This window comes from Lissotriton vulgaris, chromosome 12, assembly GCF_964263255.1.
Source record: "Lissotriton vulgaris chromosome 12, aLisVul1.2, whole genome shotgun sequence".
NCBI classification, from domain to species: Eukaryota; Metazoa; Chordata; class Amphibia; order Caudata; family Salamandridae; genus Lissotriton; species Lissotriton vulgaris.
The window spans coordinates 28,212,284-28,229,815 of record NC_141700.1 but is presented as its reverse complement, the minus strand read 5'-3'; positions in this window follow the sequence as shown (position 1 = coordinate 28,229,815).

Below are 17,532 nucleotides of genomic sequence, written 5' to 3'. Positions count from 1 at the left end.
CATTCACCAGGCATACACACCACCAGCCGTCAGTGCATGGTTTCACCAAGCATACACACACACCACCAGCCATCAGTGCACGCTTTCACCAGGCATACACTCCACCGGCCCTCAGTGCACACATTCACCAGGCATACGCACCACCGGCCATCAGTGCACGCTTTCACCAGGCACACACACATGCCACCAGCCGTCAGTGCACGCTTTCACCAGGCATGCACACCACTGGCCGTCCGTGCACACTCTCACCAGGCACAGACACCATCAGCCATCAGTGCCTGCATTCACCAGGCATACACACCACCGCCGTCAGTGCACAGTTTCACCAGGCACACACATACCACCAGCCATCAGTGCACACTTTCACCAGGCATACACACCACTGGCCGTCAGTGCACACTCACCAGGCACAGACACCATCAGTCATCACATCAGTGCACGCTTTCACTGGGCACAAACACCACCAGCCATCAGTACACGCTTCCACCAGGCACACACCACCTGCTGTCAGTGCACGCTTTCACCAGAGACACACACTACCAGCCATCAGTGCACACTTCCACCAGGCACACACACCACCAGCCGGCCAGGCACACACACACCACCAGCCATCATTGCATGCTTTCAACAGGCACACACACACACCACCAGCCATCAGTGCACGCTTTCACCGGGCACACACCACCAGCTGTCAGTGTACACTTTCACCAGGCACACACACCACCAGCCATCCATGCACGCTTTCACCTGGCACACACACACACACCCCACCGGCCATCGGTGCACGCTTTCACCAGGCATACACACCACCGGCCCTCAGTGCACACTCTCACCAGGCACAGACGCCATCAGTGCACACATTCACCAGGCATACACACCACCAGCTGTCAGTGCACGCTTTCACCAGGCACACACACACACCACCAGACATCAGTGCACGCTTTCACCAGGCCTACACACCACCGGCCGTCAGTGCACGCCTTCACCAGGCACACACACACACCACCAGCCATCAGGGCACGCTTTCACCAGGCATACACACCACCGGCCGTCAGTGCACACTCTCACCAGGCACAGACACCATCAGTCATCAGTGCACGTTTTCACCTGGCACAAACACCACCAGCCGTCTGTGCACGCTTCCACCAGGCACACACCACCAAACGGCAGTGTACGCTTTCACCAGGCACACACACCACCAGCCATCAGTGCACGCTTTCACCAGAGACACACACTACCAGCCATCAGTGCACGCTTCCACCAGGCACACACACCACCAGCCGGACAGGCGCGCACACACCACCAGCCATCATTGCATGCTTTCAACAGGCTTACACACCACCATTGCACGCTTTCACCAGGCATACACACCATCGGCCATCAATGCACACTTTCACCGGGCACAGACACCATCAGTCGTCAGTGCACGCTTCCACCAGGCACACACAACCAGCCAACAGTGCACGCTTTCACAAGGCACACACACCGCCAGCCATCAGTGCACGCTTTCACCAGGCATACACACACACACACCACCAGCCATCAGTGCACGCTTTCACCAGGCATACACACCACCGCCGTCGGTGCACACTTTCACCAGGCACACACACACACACACACCACCAGCCATCAGTTCACGCTTTCACCAGGCACACGCACACACCACCAGCCATCAGTGCACGCTTTCCCCAGGCATACACACCACCAGCAGTCAGTGCACGCTTTCACCAGGCACACACACACCACCAGTCATCAGTGTGCGCTTTCACCAGGCACACACCACCAGCCGTCAGTGCACGATTCCTCCAGGCACACACCACCAGATCAAAAAGACAACGTGACCTAGTCCCCAAGGCAATCGTTTAATGTATATCTGTGGGTATGCGTGGATATGTCTAAAGATCCTTCCACCACACCTTTAAGTTTAACAATAGGTGTATTGCTCCAGATACTTGCCAGTAAGTCATAAAAGTAGCCAATCTCTGATACATCTAACTTTAGACAACACAGGACATACATTCACAAGAGAGACGACACATGAAAAAATGTGTGAGTAGCTAGAAGACACCTCACAGGCGCACCACCATTGGGGCCCCTGGTTGGTACTCACCAGGGTGGCCCTGTTCTCATCATTGGTGTCAACTAGCTTAACGGAAACGTGACCGACTCCCAAAAGAAAAAACAGTGAATGGTGCAGTGAACATAAACTTATATGTGACAAGGTCTAACAACGTTCAACATATAACAAAACACATACTGAGCGCACAAGAATAAGAACCTCTTTATTTGTATTCTCCTGTCCGCTAACAGTAAACACATATATAAAACAAAGAGAGAAGCGAATACTCTCTATCGATTCGCTTACAACTCGCTGCCGACATGTTTCATTGCCATGGTCAATATTCAGGCAATTTCTTCAGGGCAAAGATGTTTTTTTTTTTTATCAAAGTACTGTGGTTTATGTGCTGTAAATCAAAGAAAGAAAGCACGTGTAAGAAGCTGACTGTGTTTGCACTGTGTGCTTTATATCATTGTCAACCATCCACACTGCGGGGATATAAATTACCTGGCTATAGCATCGACTTTCATACCATTACAATCATCAATTTTGAAAAAGTCGGGGACCCACTCCCACTCGGTAAGTGCAGTCTGTCCTCCCGTAAAAATGTATCTATTCAAAACAAAAGGAAACAGCCCGCACAGGCGGACATTAAGAAAAGCTAGTTTAGTCTCACCGGCTGCTCCGTTTCCAAAGGTTTCAAGTGTTGCAAAAGTAAAGTAAATACCACTGGCAAAGGACTCATCGGCGTCTCCTCATCACCGGATCGCCGAGTGTTTGGGGCGTGTCATATTTATTTTCAGTCACCCAGTTCTCATTCGCTCTCCGTGTCACGTGATTAGGCTCAGACCCGGCTAAATCTAGAGCGAGCGCCTGATTGGTTATGGCGCTCGCTTGCCGTGGTATCACAGTTCTGATTGGCTATGGCCGTCAAAGGGTTCCGTGTGGATTAGAAAGTGCAAATAAACACGGACATAATATTGTTTTAGATAGCATGATTTTAAATGGCATGGTTTAGAGGGGGGGGCGTGCCGGTGTTGTAGTGCGGGAGCTAAGTAGAACAGCTCAGTTCAAAACTAACTAATGGATTAGTTAGTACAAATAAACACGGACATAATATTGTTTTAGATAGCATGATTTAAAGGGGGCGCGCCGGAGTTGTGGTGCAGGAGCTAGGTAGAACTGTTCATATCCAAATATTATATCCCATGTTTATACCAAGAACTCTATGCAGTTAATAAAAAGTTTAATGGAGGTTAATGGTCATTGCCCAAAATTGGGCAAGTGCTCAGTTGGGATGCTCCATTCAAATTATTATATCTCATGTAATCAATTAATGCAAATGAATAAAGACCAATGGTCATGGCCCTTAGTAAGGTGATATGTATAATTCTCTTATTTATATTATCGTGGTGGGTGACAATTACTATCAATAAAGATGTGGTTTTATTTACAACAGCTCAACCCCCCTGTGATGGAATAGGTGTATCTAACTTACAAGATGATTTTCATTTTATCCACATGTTTGACCATAGAATACTGTGCCAAGGAACACCTATAACTGTGTATCAGGGGTTCTGCTCAACGCAGTTTGTTCCATTCCAACAATTCATTTAGCCCCTGTTGTTCACTCCGCTCTTGATATATCCAGCGTGCCTCTTTTGTCAACAGGCGTTTTTCCATGGTTTGCGCTTCACCTACTACTCTTTCCAACACCACCCAGGAAAATGCATGTTTGTTGCGATGGCAATGCTGCACTAGTTTAGTAGTCAATTTACCTTGTCGTATGGTACTGAGGTGTTCCTGAATACGGAGCTTAATCTTACGTGTTGTAAGTCCAATGTATTCCAGGCCGCATTCACAGCTCAATCTGTACACAACATTTACAGTGTTACAGTTACTGAAATGGTTTAATGACCATATCTTCCCAGATTTTAGGGTGACAGTGGTGCATTTTTCGGTAAGATGGCAGACTGAGCAACCCCCACAAGGGTAGTGGCCATTCGGTACAGTGGTTCTTTCAGTTGGTGTTCTCTCTACCATTCTTGTATGGACTAATTTGTCCTTGAGATTCTGTGCTCTACGGAACGCAAACCGTGGTAGTGGCATTTTATGCTCTTGTGTGGACAGAATATGCCAGTGTTTTCTAATGGCTTGCCGAATTTTGGAGGCCAACGGGTCATAGGTCATGACCACGGGTAGACATTCTGATTTTTCTTTTGTTTGTGATTCCAAAAGGGCTGTACGTGGTGTATTCAGGGCCCTCTTATTTGCTTGGTGGATAACTTTGTTTGGATAATTTCGTGCTTTTAGTCTACTGCTGAGGTCTTTGGCTTGTTCTTTGTATACTTCCGTGGATGAACAATTTCTTCTGTACCGCATAAACTGGCCCACCGGAAGGTTATCCCTCAAGGCCCTTGGATGGTATGAATGGTAGGCTAGTAGCGAATTCCGGTCGGTTGGTTTTTGATGTACGCTGGTGGTAATTTTTCCATCTTTGGCTTCAATGTCTAGATCGAGATAGACTGCACTTGTATGATGGTACTTCCATGTAAACCTGAGGCTCCTATCCTGAGTGTTTAGCCAATCAAGAAATTCGACAAGTAAGTCTTCTTCACCAGACCAGATGAGGAGCACGTCATCAATATAACGTTTCCATAAACGTAGATGGTGTTTGAAAGGGTTGTTATCTGATTCAATGACGTGCTCCTCAAACTGACCCACGTAGATACATGCTACACTAGGTGCCATCGTCGCTCCCATAGATGTTCCCGTCACTTGCAAAAAGAGATCGTTTTTATAACAGAAGTAGTTCCGTGTAAGCGCCAGCTCGACGCATTGCAGGACGAAGCTCTGAGGTGCATCGTAGAACCATTCTTGTTTGTTCAATGCTTTCGCTACTGCCACCAAGGCTGCTTCTTGAGGGATACATGAGTATAAAGACTCAATGTCTATGGTCACGATGTATTCAGTGGTTGGGTTGAATGACATGAGGTCCAGGGTATTCAAGATGTCGGTCGTGTCCTTTACATATGAATTTTGAGTTATGACTGATTCGCGGAGGTAATAGTCTGCAAATTGGGACAAAGGTTCCAATATAGATTGGATACCTGATACAATAGGCCTGCCAGGGGGAGGCCTGGCAGGCTTATGTATCTTGGGGAGAATGTAAAAAGCAGGGGTCCTTGGGTTGGTGTTAATGAGAAACTCAGCCTCTTTAGCATTTATCCATTTCTTCTCCTTCGCGTTGGCGACTAGTTGAGTGATGGTATCTCTTAATTCAGGTGTTGGATCTCTGGCTAGGGGTTGGTAGTTAGCTCTCACATCCAACAATCTTCGTACTTCGGCTTCATAATCATCTATATTTAGGATTACAATTGCGCCGCCCTTGTCGGCGCTTTTGATGATTATTTTCTCGTTGTTCTGAAGGGACTTGATGGATTCCCAGTCTTCTCTCGTCATATTCTTGAAGCCCATAGACTTGTTTTTATCCTCTATGGCTGTGATCTCTTCCAGAACTTTAGCTTCAAAAACTGCTGTTTCGGGGCCAATGGATGCAGTTGGAGGGCAGAATGATGAGGGTTTTCTTAAGTTTGAATTGTAACCCTTACTTTCTTCTGATATTTGTTTCGCAAAAAACTTTTTAAGTTTTATTTTGCGCATTGTTTCATGGAACTCAGTTCGACATCTGAAAGCATCATGGTTTGGTGTAGGCACAAAGCCAAGGCCTTTATTTAACACCTTCTCTTCTCCAGCAGTCAGTTGGTGGTTGGAAAGATTTATTACAATGCTATTTACACCAGTTTCTTCCCCTTGCTCCGCCTCAGTCGTGGTGACGAGGTTTGCCATTGTGGTTGTTGGCGGTTCCCGCGTCCTCTCCCTCTTCCTTGTTGTTGTGGGAAGCCCGGGCCTTTGTTGGATGCTTGGCCCTGTTCTAAAAAATTCCTCAATAAGGTGCTTAAGTCAGTGTTGGTTGGTTCAGGTTGATTGAATCTCACTCTACTGGTGCTAGGTCCTGGTTCCGGGTCCTCTTCGCTTGAAGTGTTAGCAAAAGACCAGTTGGCAGGTGTTCTTTTGCGTTGCTGGAAACGGGTTGTCTTACCGCTTCTGTTACCACTAGTCTGTGGCTGTTGTTCTTGATTGGATTGATAGTATGTATCGGTGGTATAGGGGAAAGCCCACTCGTGTGTGTACCGTTGGAGGTTACGTTGTAAACCTCTTGTTTTCTGCGTCACCATGTATTCCTTATACTCATCCAACTCTATATTGATCTTCTCTAAGGAACATCTAGAGAAGATCAATATAGAGTTGGATGAGTATAAGGAATACATGGTGACGCAGAAAACAAGAGGTTTACAACGTAACCTCCAACGGTACACACACGAGTGGGCTTTCCCCTATACCACCGATACATACTATCAATCCAATCAAGAACAACAGCCACAGACTAGTGGTAACAGAAGCGGTAAGACAACCCTTTTCCAGCAACGCAAAAGAACACCTGCCAACTGGTCTTTTGCTAACACTTCAAGCGAAGAGGACCCGGAACCAGGACCTAGCACCAGTAGAGTGAGATTCAATCAACCTGAACCAACCAACACTGACTTAAGCACCTTATTGAGGAATTTTTTAGAACAGGGCCAAGCATCCAACAAAGGCCCGGGCTTCCCACAACAACAAGGAAGAGGGAGAGGACGCGGGAACCGCCAACAACCACAATGGCAAACCTCGTCACCACGACTGACGCGGAGCAAGGGGAAGAAACCGGTGTAAATAGCATTGTAATAAATCTTTCCAACCACCAACTGACTGCTGGAGAAGAGAAGGTGTTAAATAAAGGCCTTGGCTTTGTGCCTACACCAAACCATGATGCTTTCAGATGTCGAACTGAGTTCCATGAAACAATGCGCAAAATAAAACTTAAAAAGTTTTTTGCGAAACAAATATCAGAAGAAAGTAAGGGTTACAATTCAAACTTAAGAAAACCCTCATCATTCTGCCCTCCAACTGCATCCATTGGCCCCGAAACAGCAGTTTTTGAAGCTAAAGTTCTGGAAGAGATCACAGCCATAGAGGATAAAAACAAGTCTATGGGCTTCAAGAATATGACGAGAGAAGACTGGGAATCCATCAAGTCCCTTCAGAACAACGAGAAAATAATCATCAAAAGCGCCGACAAGGGCGGCGCAATTGTAATCCTAAATATAGATGATTATGAAGCCGAAGTACGAAGATTGTTGGATGTGAGAGCTAACTACCAACCCCTAGCCAGAGATCCAACACCTGAATTAAGAGATACCATCACTCAACTAGTCGCCAACGCGAAGGAGAAGAAATGGATAAATGCTAAAGAGGCTGAGTTTCTCATTAACACCAACCCAAGGACCCCTGCTTTTTACATTCTCCCCAAGATACATAAGCCTGCCAGGCCTCCCCCTGGCAGGCCTATTGTATCAGGTATCCAATCTATATTGGAACCTTTGTCCCAATTTGCAGACTATTACCTCCGCGAATCAGTCATAACTCAAAATTCATATGTAAAGGACACGACCGACATCTTGAATACCCTGGACCTCATGTCATTCAACCCAACCACTGAATACATCGTGACCATAGACATTGAGTCTTTATACTCATGTATCCCTCAAGAAGCAGCCTTGGTGGCAGTAGCGAAAGCATTGAACAAACAAGAATGGTTCTACGATGCACCTCAGAGCTTCGTCCTGCAATGCGTCGAGCTGGCGCTTACACGGAACTACTTCTGTTATAAAAACGATCTCTTTTTGCAAGTGACGGGAACATCTATGGGAGCGACGATGGCACCTAGTGTAGCATGTATCTACGTGGGTCAGTTTGAGGAGCACGTCATTGAATCAGATAACCCTTTCAAACACCATCTACGTTTATGGAAACGTTATATTGATGACGTGCTCCTCATCTGGTCTGGTGAAGAAGACTTACTTGTCGAATTTCTTGATTGGCTAAACACTCAGGATAGGAGCCTCAGGTTTACATGGAAGTACCATCATACAAGTGCAGTCTATCTCGATCTAGACATTGAAGCCAAAGATGGAAAAATTACCACCAGCGTACATCAAAAACCAACCGACCGGAATTCGCTACTAGCCTACCATTCATACCATCCAAGGGCCTTGAGGGATAACCTTCCGGTGGGCCAGTTTATGCGGTACAGAAGAAATTGTTCATCCACGGAAGTATACAAAGAACAAGCCAAAGACCTCAGCAGTAGACTAAAAGCACGAAATTATCCAAACAAAGTTATCCACCAAGCAAATAAGAGGGCCCTGAATACACCACGTACAGCCCTTTTGGAATCACAAACAAAAGAAAAATCAGAATGTCTACCCGTGGTCATGACCTATGACCCGTTGGCCTCCAAAATTCGGCAAGCCATTAGAAAACACTGGCATATTCTGTCCACACAAGAGCATAAAATGCCACTACCACGGTTTGCGTTCCGTAGAGCACAGAATCTCAAGGACAAATTAGTCCATACAAGAATGGTAGAGAGAACACCAACTGAAAGAACCACTGTACCGAATGGCCACTACCCTTGTGGGGGTTGCTCAGTCTGCCATCTTACCGAAAAATGCACCACTGTCACCCTAAAATCTGGGAAGATATGGTCATTAAACCATTTCAGTAACTGTAACACTGTAAATGTTGTGTACAGATTGAGCTGTGAATGCGGCCTGGAATACATTGGACTTACAACACGTAAGATTAAGCTCCGTATTCAGGAACACCTCAGTACCATACGACAAGGTAAATTGACTACTAAACTAGTGCAGCATTGCCATCGCAACAAACATGCATTTTCCTGGGTGGTGTTGGAAAGAGTAGTAGGTGAAGCGCAAACCATGGAAAAACGCCTGTTGACAAAAGAGGCACGCTGGATATATCAAGAGCGGAGTGAACAACAGGGGCTAAATGAATTGTTGGAATGGAACAAACTGCGTTGAGCAGAACCCCTGATACACAGTTATAGGTGTTCCTTGGCACAGTATTCTATGGTCAAACATGTGGATAAAATGAAAATCATCTTGTAAGTTAGATACACCTATTCCATCACAGGGGGGTTGAGCTGTTGTAAATAAAACCACATCTTTATTGATAGTAATTGTCACCCACCACGATAATATAAATAAGAGAATTATACATATCACCTTACTAAGGGCCATGACCATTGGTCTTTATTCATTTGCATTAATTGATTACATGAGATATAATAATTTGAATGGAGCATCCCAACTGAGCACTTGCCCAATTTTGGGCAATGACCATTAACCTCCATTAAACTTTTTATTAACTGCATAGAGTTCTTGGTATAAACATGGGATATAATATTTGGATATGAACAGTTCTACCTAGCTCCTGCACCACAACTCCGGCGCGCCCCCTTTAAATCATGCTATCTAAAACAATATTATGTCCGTGTTTATTTGTACTAACTAATCCATTAGTTAGTTTTGAACTGAGCTGTTCTACTTAGCTCCCGCACTACAACACCGGCACGCCCCCCCCTCTAAACCATGCCATTTAAAATCATGCTATCTAAAACAATATTATGTCCGTGTTTATTTGCACTTTCTAATCCACACGGAACCCTTTGACGGCCATAGCCAATCAGAACTGTGATACCACGGCAAGCGAGCGCCATAACCAATCAGGCGCTCGCTCTAGATTTAGCCGGGTCTGAGCCTAATCACGTGACACGGAGAGCGAATGAGAACTGGGTGACTGAAAATAAATATGACACGCCCCAAACACTCGGCGATCCGGTGATGAGGAGACGCCGATGAGTCCTTTGCCAGTGGTATTTACTTTACTTTTGCAACACTTGAAACCTTTGGAAACGGAGCTGCCGGTGAGACTAAACTAGCTTTTCTTAATGTCCGCCTGTGCGGGCTGTTTCCTTTTGTTTTGAATAGATACATTTTTACGGGAGGACAGACTGCACTTACCGAGTGGGAGTGGGTCCCCGACTTTTTCAAAATTGAAAATTGATGATTGTAATGGTATGAAAGTCGATGCTATAGCCAGGTAATTTATATCCCCGCAGTGTGGATGGTTGACAATGATATAAAGCACACAGTGCAAACACAGTCAGCTTCTTACACGTGCTTTCTTTCTTTGATTTACAGCACATAAACCACAGTACTTTGCTGGCAGTGGCTTTTTTTTAAAAAAAAAAAAAAAAACATCTTTGCCCTGAAGAAATTGCCTGAATATTGACCATGGCAATGAAACATGTCGGCAGCGAGTTGTAAGCGAATCGATAGGGAGTATTCGCTTCTCTCTTTGTTTTATATATGTGTTTACTGTTAGCGGACAGGAGAATACAAATAAAGAGGTTCTTATTCTTGTGCGCTCAGTATGTGTTTTGTTATATGTTGAACGTTGTTAGTCCTTGTCACATATAAGTTTGTGTTCACTGCACCATTCACTGTTTTTTCTTTTGGGAGTCGGTCATGTTTCCGTTAAGCTAGTTGACACCAATGATGAGAACAGGGCCACCCTGGTGAGTACCAACCAGGGGCCCCAATGGTGGTGCGCCCGTGAGGTGTCTTCTAGCTACTCACACATTTTTTCATGTGTCGTCTCTCTTGTGAATGTATGTCCTGTGTTGTCTAAAGTTAGATGTATCAGAGATTGGCTACTTTTATGACTTACTGGCAAGTATCTGGAGCAATACACCTATTGTTAAACTTAAAGGTGTGGTGGAAGGATCTTTAGACATATCCACGCATACCCACAGATATACATTAAACGATTGCCTTGGGGACTAGGTCACGTTGTCTTTTTGATTGCTTGAGTGGAGGGCGACCTGGTCCTGTAAATCCCTCTGTACTCCTAGTATATGAATACACACCACCAGATGTCAGTGCACGCTTTAAGCAGGCACACACACCACCAGCCGTCAGTGCGCGCTTTCACCAGGCACACACCACCAGCCATCAGTGCATGCTTCCACCAAGCACACACAGCACCAGCCGGCCCGGCACACACACAGCACCAGCCATCAGTGCACGCTTTCACCAGGCATACACTCCACCGGCCCTCAGTGCACACATTCACCAGGCATACGCACCACCGGCCATCAGTGCACGCTTTCACCAGGCACACACACACGCCACCAGCCATCAGTGCACGCTTTCACCAGGCATGCACACCACTGGCCGTCAGTGCACACTCTCACCAGGCACAGACACCATCAGCCATCAGTGCCCGCATTCACCAGGCATACACACCACCGCCGTCAGTGCACAGTTTCACCAGGCACACACACATACCACCAGCCATCAGTGCACACTTTCACCAGGCATACACACCACTGGCCGTCAGTGCACACTCACCAGGCACAGACACCATCAGTCATCACATCAGTGCACGCTTTCACTGGGCACAAACACCACCAGCCATCAGTACACGCTTCCACCAGGCACACACACCACCAGCCGGCAATGCACGCTTTCACCAGGCACACACACCACCAGCCGTCAGTGCATGCATTCACCAGGCACACACACCACCAGCCATCAGTGCAAGCTTCCACCAGGCACACACACCACCAGCCTGCCAGGCACACACACACCACCAGCCATCATTGCACGCTTTCACCAGGCACACACACCACCAGCCATCAGTGCACTATTTCTACAGGCGCACACACCACCAGCCATCAGTGCACACATCAATTGTTAACGCATCCACAATTAACTATTGTAGCAATCGCAGTATGGCACACTTTACTTTTAAACATATTCATCTAAAGCGCAGCATACCACCATTCCCTCACACTCAGCACCCTCACACACTCTGCAATGGAACATACACTCCAAATACCACTCAGTGCCACATAATTGCACGCCACATAATTACACTGCACTCCATGCAACATACACTTCAAATACCACTCAGTGCCACATAATTTCACGCCACATAATTACACTGCACTCATTGCAACATATTTTCCAAATACCACTCAGTACCACCTAATTACACGCCACATATTTACACAGCACTCCATGCAACATACACTCCAAATACCTCTCAGTGCCACATAGTTATATGCAACATAATTACACTGGACACAATGCAACATACACTCCAAATACCACTCAGTGCCCTATAATTACACACCACATAATTACACTCTACTGATTGCAACACACTCCACACAATACCACTCAGTGCTACATAATTATATGATGCATAATTACACTGCACTCATGCAACATACACTCCAAACAATACCACTCAGTGCCACCTAATTACACGCCACACAATTACACTCTACTGAATACAACATACACTCCCCACACAATACCACTCCGTGCCACATAATTATATGCTTCATAATTACACTGCGCTCACCGCAACATACACCCCAAATACCACTCAGTGCCTCATAATTACACGCCACATAATTACACTGCACTCAATGCAACTTACACTCCAAATAACACTCAGTGCCACATAGTTACACGCCACATAATTACACTGCACTCAATGTAACATACACTCCAAATACCACTCAGTACCACATAATTACACACCACATAATCACACTCTACTGAATGCAACACACTCCACACAATACCACTCAGTGCTACATAATTATATGATGCATAATTACACTGCACTCATGCAACATACACTCCAAACAATACCACTCAGTACCACATAATTACACACCACATAATCACACTCTACTGAATGCAACACACACTCCACACAATACCACTCAGTGCCACATAATTACATGCTACATAATTACACTGCACTCAATGCAACATACACTCCAAATTCCACTCAGTGCCACATAATTAAACACCACATAATTACACTCTACTGAATGCAACCCACACTCCACACAATACCACTCAGTGCCACATAATTATATGCTACATAATTACACTGCACTCAATGCAAGATACACTCCAAATACCACTCAGTGCCAAGATACACTCCAAATACCACTCAGTGCCACATAATTAAACTCCACATAATTACTCTGCACTCAATGCAACGTACATTCAAATACCACTCAGTGCCACATAATTACATGCCACATATTTACACTGCACTCAATGCAACATACACTCCAAATACCACTCGGTGCCACATAATTACACGGCACACAATTACACTCTACTGAATACAATATACACTGCCCATATTACCACTCAGTGCCACATAATTATATGCTTCATAATTACACTGTGCTCAACGCAACATACACTCCAAATACCACTCAGTGCCACATAGTTACACGCCACATAATTACTCTACTGAATGCAACACACACTCCACACAATACCACTCAGTGCCACATAATTATATGCTACATAATTACACTGCACTCAATGCAACATACACTCCAAATACCTCCGTGCCACATAATTACACACCACATAATTACACTGCACTGAATGCAACATACACTCCAAATACCAATCAGTGCCACATAATTAAACTCCACATAATTACTCTGCACTCAATGCAACGTACATTCCAAATACCACTCAGTGCCACATAATTACACGCCACATATTTACACTGCACGCAATGAACATACACTCCAAATACCACTCTGTGCCACATAATTACACTGCACTCAATGCAAGACACTCCACACAATACCACTCCGTGCCACATAATTATATGCTTCATAATTACACTGCGCTCAACGCAACATACACTCCAAATACCACTCAGTGCCACATAGTTACACGCCACATAATTACACTGCACTCAATGTAACATACACTCCAAATACCACTCAGTACCACATAATTACACACCACATAATCACACTCTACTGAATGCAACACACTCCACACAATACCACTCAGTGCCACATAATTATATGCTACATAATTACACTGCACTCAATGCAACATACACTCCAAATTCCACTCAGTGCCACATAATTAAACACCACATAATTACACTCTACTGAATGCAACCCACACTCCACACAATACCACTCAGTGCCACATAATTATTTGCTACATAATTACACTGCACTCAATGCAAGATGCACTCCAAATACCACTCAGTGCCACATAATTAAACTCCACATAATTACTCTGCACTCAATGCAACGTACATTCAAATAGCACTCAGTGCCACATAATTACACGGCACACAATTACACTCTACTGAATACAATATACACTGCCCATATTACCACTCAGTGCCACATAATTATATGCTTCATAATTACACTGTGCTCAACGCAACATACACTCCAAATACCACTCAGTGCCACATAGTTACACGCCACATAATTACTCTACTGAATGCAACACACACTCCACACAATACCACTCAGTGCCACATAATTATATGCTACATAATTACACTGCACTCAATGCAACATACACTCCAAATACCTCAGTGCCACATAATTACACGCCACATAATTACACTGCACTGAATGCAACATACACTCCAAATACCACTCAGTGCCACATAATTAAACTCCACATAATTACTCTGCACTCAATGCAACGTACATTCCAAATACCACTCAGTGCCACATAATTACACTGCACTCAATGCAAGACACTCCACACAATACCACTCCGTGCCACATAATTATATGCTTCATAATTACACTGCGCTCAACGCAACATACACTCCAAATACCACTCAGTGCCACATAATTACAAGCCACATAATTACACTGCACTCAATGCAACATACACTCTAAATAACACTCAGTGCCGCATAATTACACAGCACTCAATGCAACATATACTCCAAATACCACTCAGTGCCACATAATTACATGCCACATAATTACACTGCACTCAATACCACATACACTCCAAATACCACTCAGTGCCACATAATTACACTGCAATCAATGCAATATACACTCCAAATACCACTCAGTGCCACATAATTACACAGCACTCAATGCAACATACACTCCAAATACCACTCCGTGCCACATATTTACACGCCACATAATTACAATGCACTCAATGCAACATACACTTCAAATACCACTCAGTGCCACATAGCTATATGCAGAAAGGTATAGGTGCCTTCAAGGGGATTTGTTTAACAAAATGTAATTAAACGTGATTCAACTAACTCTTTAGGACAAGTCAATGGTCCTTTCAAGAATAAGGACCATTGACCTGTCCTAAAGAGTTAGTTGAATCAGGTTTAATTATATTTTGTTAAACAAATCCCCTTGAAGGCACCTATACCTTTCTACTTACTCACCCAAGCCCTCAAGGGTATTTTGGGTTGCTCACTGTTCCTTAATCACATAGTTATATGCAACATACACTCCAAATACCACTCAGTGCCACATAATTACACACCACATAATTACACTCTACTGAATGCAACACACACTCCACACAATACCACTCAGTGCCACATAATTACACACCACATAATTACACTCTACTGAATGCAACACACACTCCCCATATTACCACTCAATGCCACATAATTACACGCTACATAATTACACTGCACTCAATGCAACATACACTCCAAATACCACTCAGTGCCACATTATTACACGGCACACAATGACACTCTACTGAATACAATATACACTCCCCATAATACCATTCAGTGCCATATAATTACATGCCTCATACCTACACTCTACTCAATGCAACATAAATACACTTTATCTATCTGTCTATCTCTCTATCACCCTCACTCTGTCTATCTATCGCCCTCACTCTATCTACTTAGCGCCCTCACTCTACCTATCGCACTCACTCTATCGCATCACCACAGCATCACTCAGCACCACCAGAGCATCACTCAGGGGTACCACAACATCACCGTGCTACCACAGCATCACTGAACGCCACAGCATCACTTGTCGCCACCACAACATCACTCCGCGCCACCACAGCATCAATCTTTGCAACCATTCAACAACTGGTTCAAATATGTTCTCTCAATGTTTCAAGCTTCATTACAAATGTCACAAAAATATGTTAATAGTTCACTTCTTTTCAACAACAACAACCAACAACCACAATGGCAAACCTCGTCACCACGACTGACGCGGAGCAAGGGGAAGAAACCGGTGTAAATAGCATTGTAATAAATCTTTCCAACCACCAACTGACTGCTGGAGAAGAGAAGGTGTTAAATAAAGGCCTTGGCTTTGTGCCTACACCAAACCATGATGCTTTCAGATGTCGAACTGAGTTCCATGAAACAATGCGCAAAATAAAACTTAAAAAGTTTTTTGCGAAACAAATATCAGAAGAAAGTAAGGGTTACAATTCAAACTTAAGAAAACCCTCATCATTCTGCCCTCCAACTGCATCCATTGGCCCCGAAACAGCAGTTTTTGAAGCTAAAGTTCTGGAAGAGATCACAGCCATAGAGGATAAAAACAAGTCTATGGGCTTCAAGAATATGACGAGAGAAGACTGGGAATCCATCAAGTCCCTTCAGAACAACGAGAAAATAATCATCAAAAGCGCCGACAAGGGCGGCGCAATTGTAATCCTAAATATAGATGATTATGAAGCCGAAGTACGAAGATTGTTGGATGTGAGAGCTAACTACCAACCCCTAGCCAGAGATCCAACACCTGAATTAAGAGATACCATCACTCAACTAGTCGCCAACGCGAAGGAGAAGAAATGGATAAATGCTAAAGAGGCTGAGTTTCTCATTAACACCAACCCAAGGACCCCTGCTTTTTACATTCTCCCCAAGATACATAAGCCTGCCAGGCCTCCCCCTGGCAGGCCTATTGTATCAGGTATCCAATCTATATTGGAACCTTTGTCCCAATTTGCAGACTATTACCTCCGCGAATCAGTCATAACTCAAAATTCATATGTAAAGGACACGACCGACATCTTGAATACCCTGGACCTCATGTCATTCAACCCAACCACTGAATACATCGTGACCATAGACATTGAGTCTTTATACTCATGTATCCCTCAAGAAGCAGCCTTGGTGGCAGTAGCGAAAGCATTGAACAAACAAGAATGGTTCTACGATGCACCTCAGAGCTTCGTCCTGCAATGCGTCGAGCTGGCGCTTACACGGAACTACTTCTGTTATAAAAACGATCTCTTTTTGCAAGTGACGGGAACATCTATGGGAGCGACGATGGCACCTAGTGTAGCATGTATCTACGTGGGTCAGTTTGAGGAGCACGTCATTGAATCAGATAACCCTTTCAAACACCATCTACGTTTATGGAAACGTTATATTGATGACGTGCTCCTCATCTGGTCTGGTGAAGAAGACTTACTTGTCGAATTTCTTGATTGGCTAAACACTCAGGATAGGAGCCTCAGGTTTACATGGAAGTACCATCATACAAGTGCAGTCTATCTCGATCTAGACATTGAAGCCAAAGATGGAAAAATTACCACCAGCGTACATCAAAAACCAACCGACCGGAATTCGCTACTAGCCTACCATTCATACCA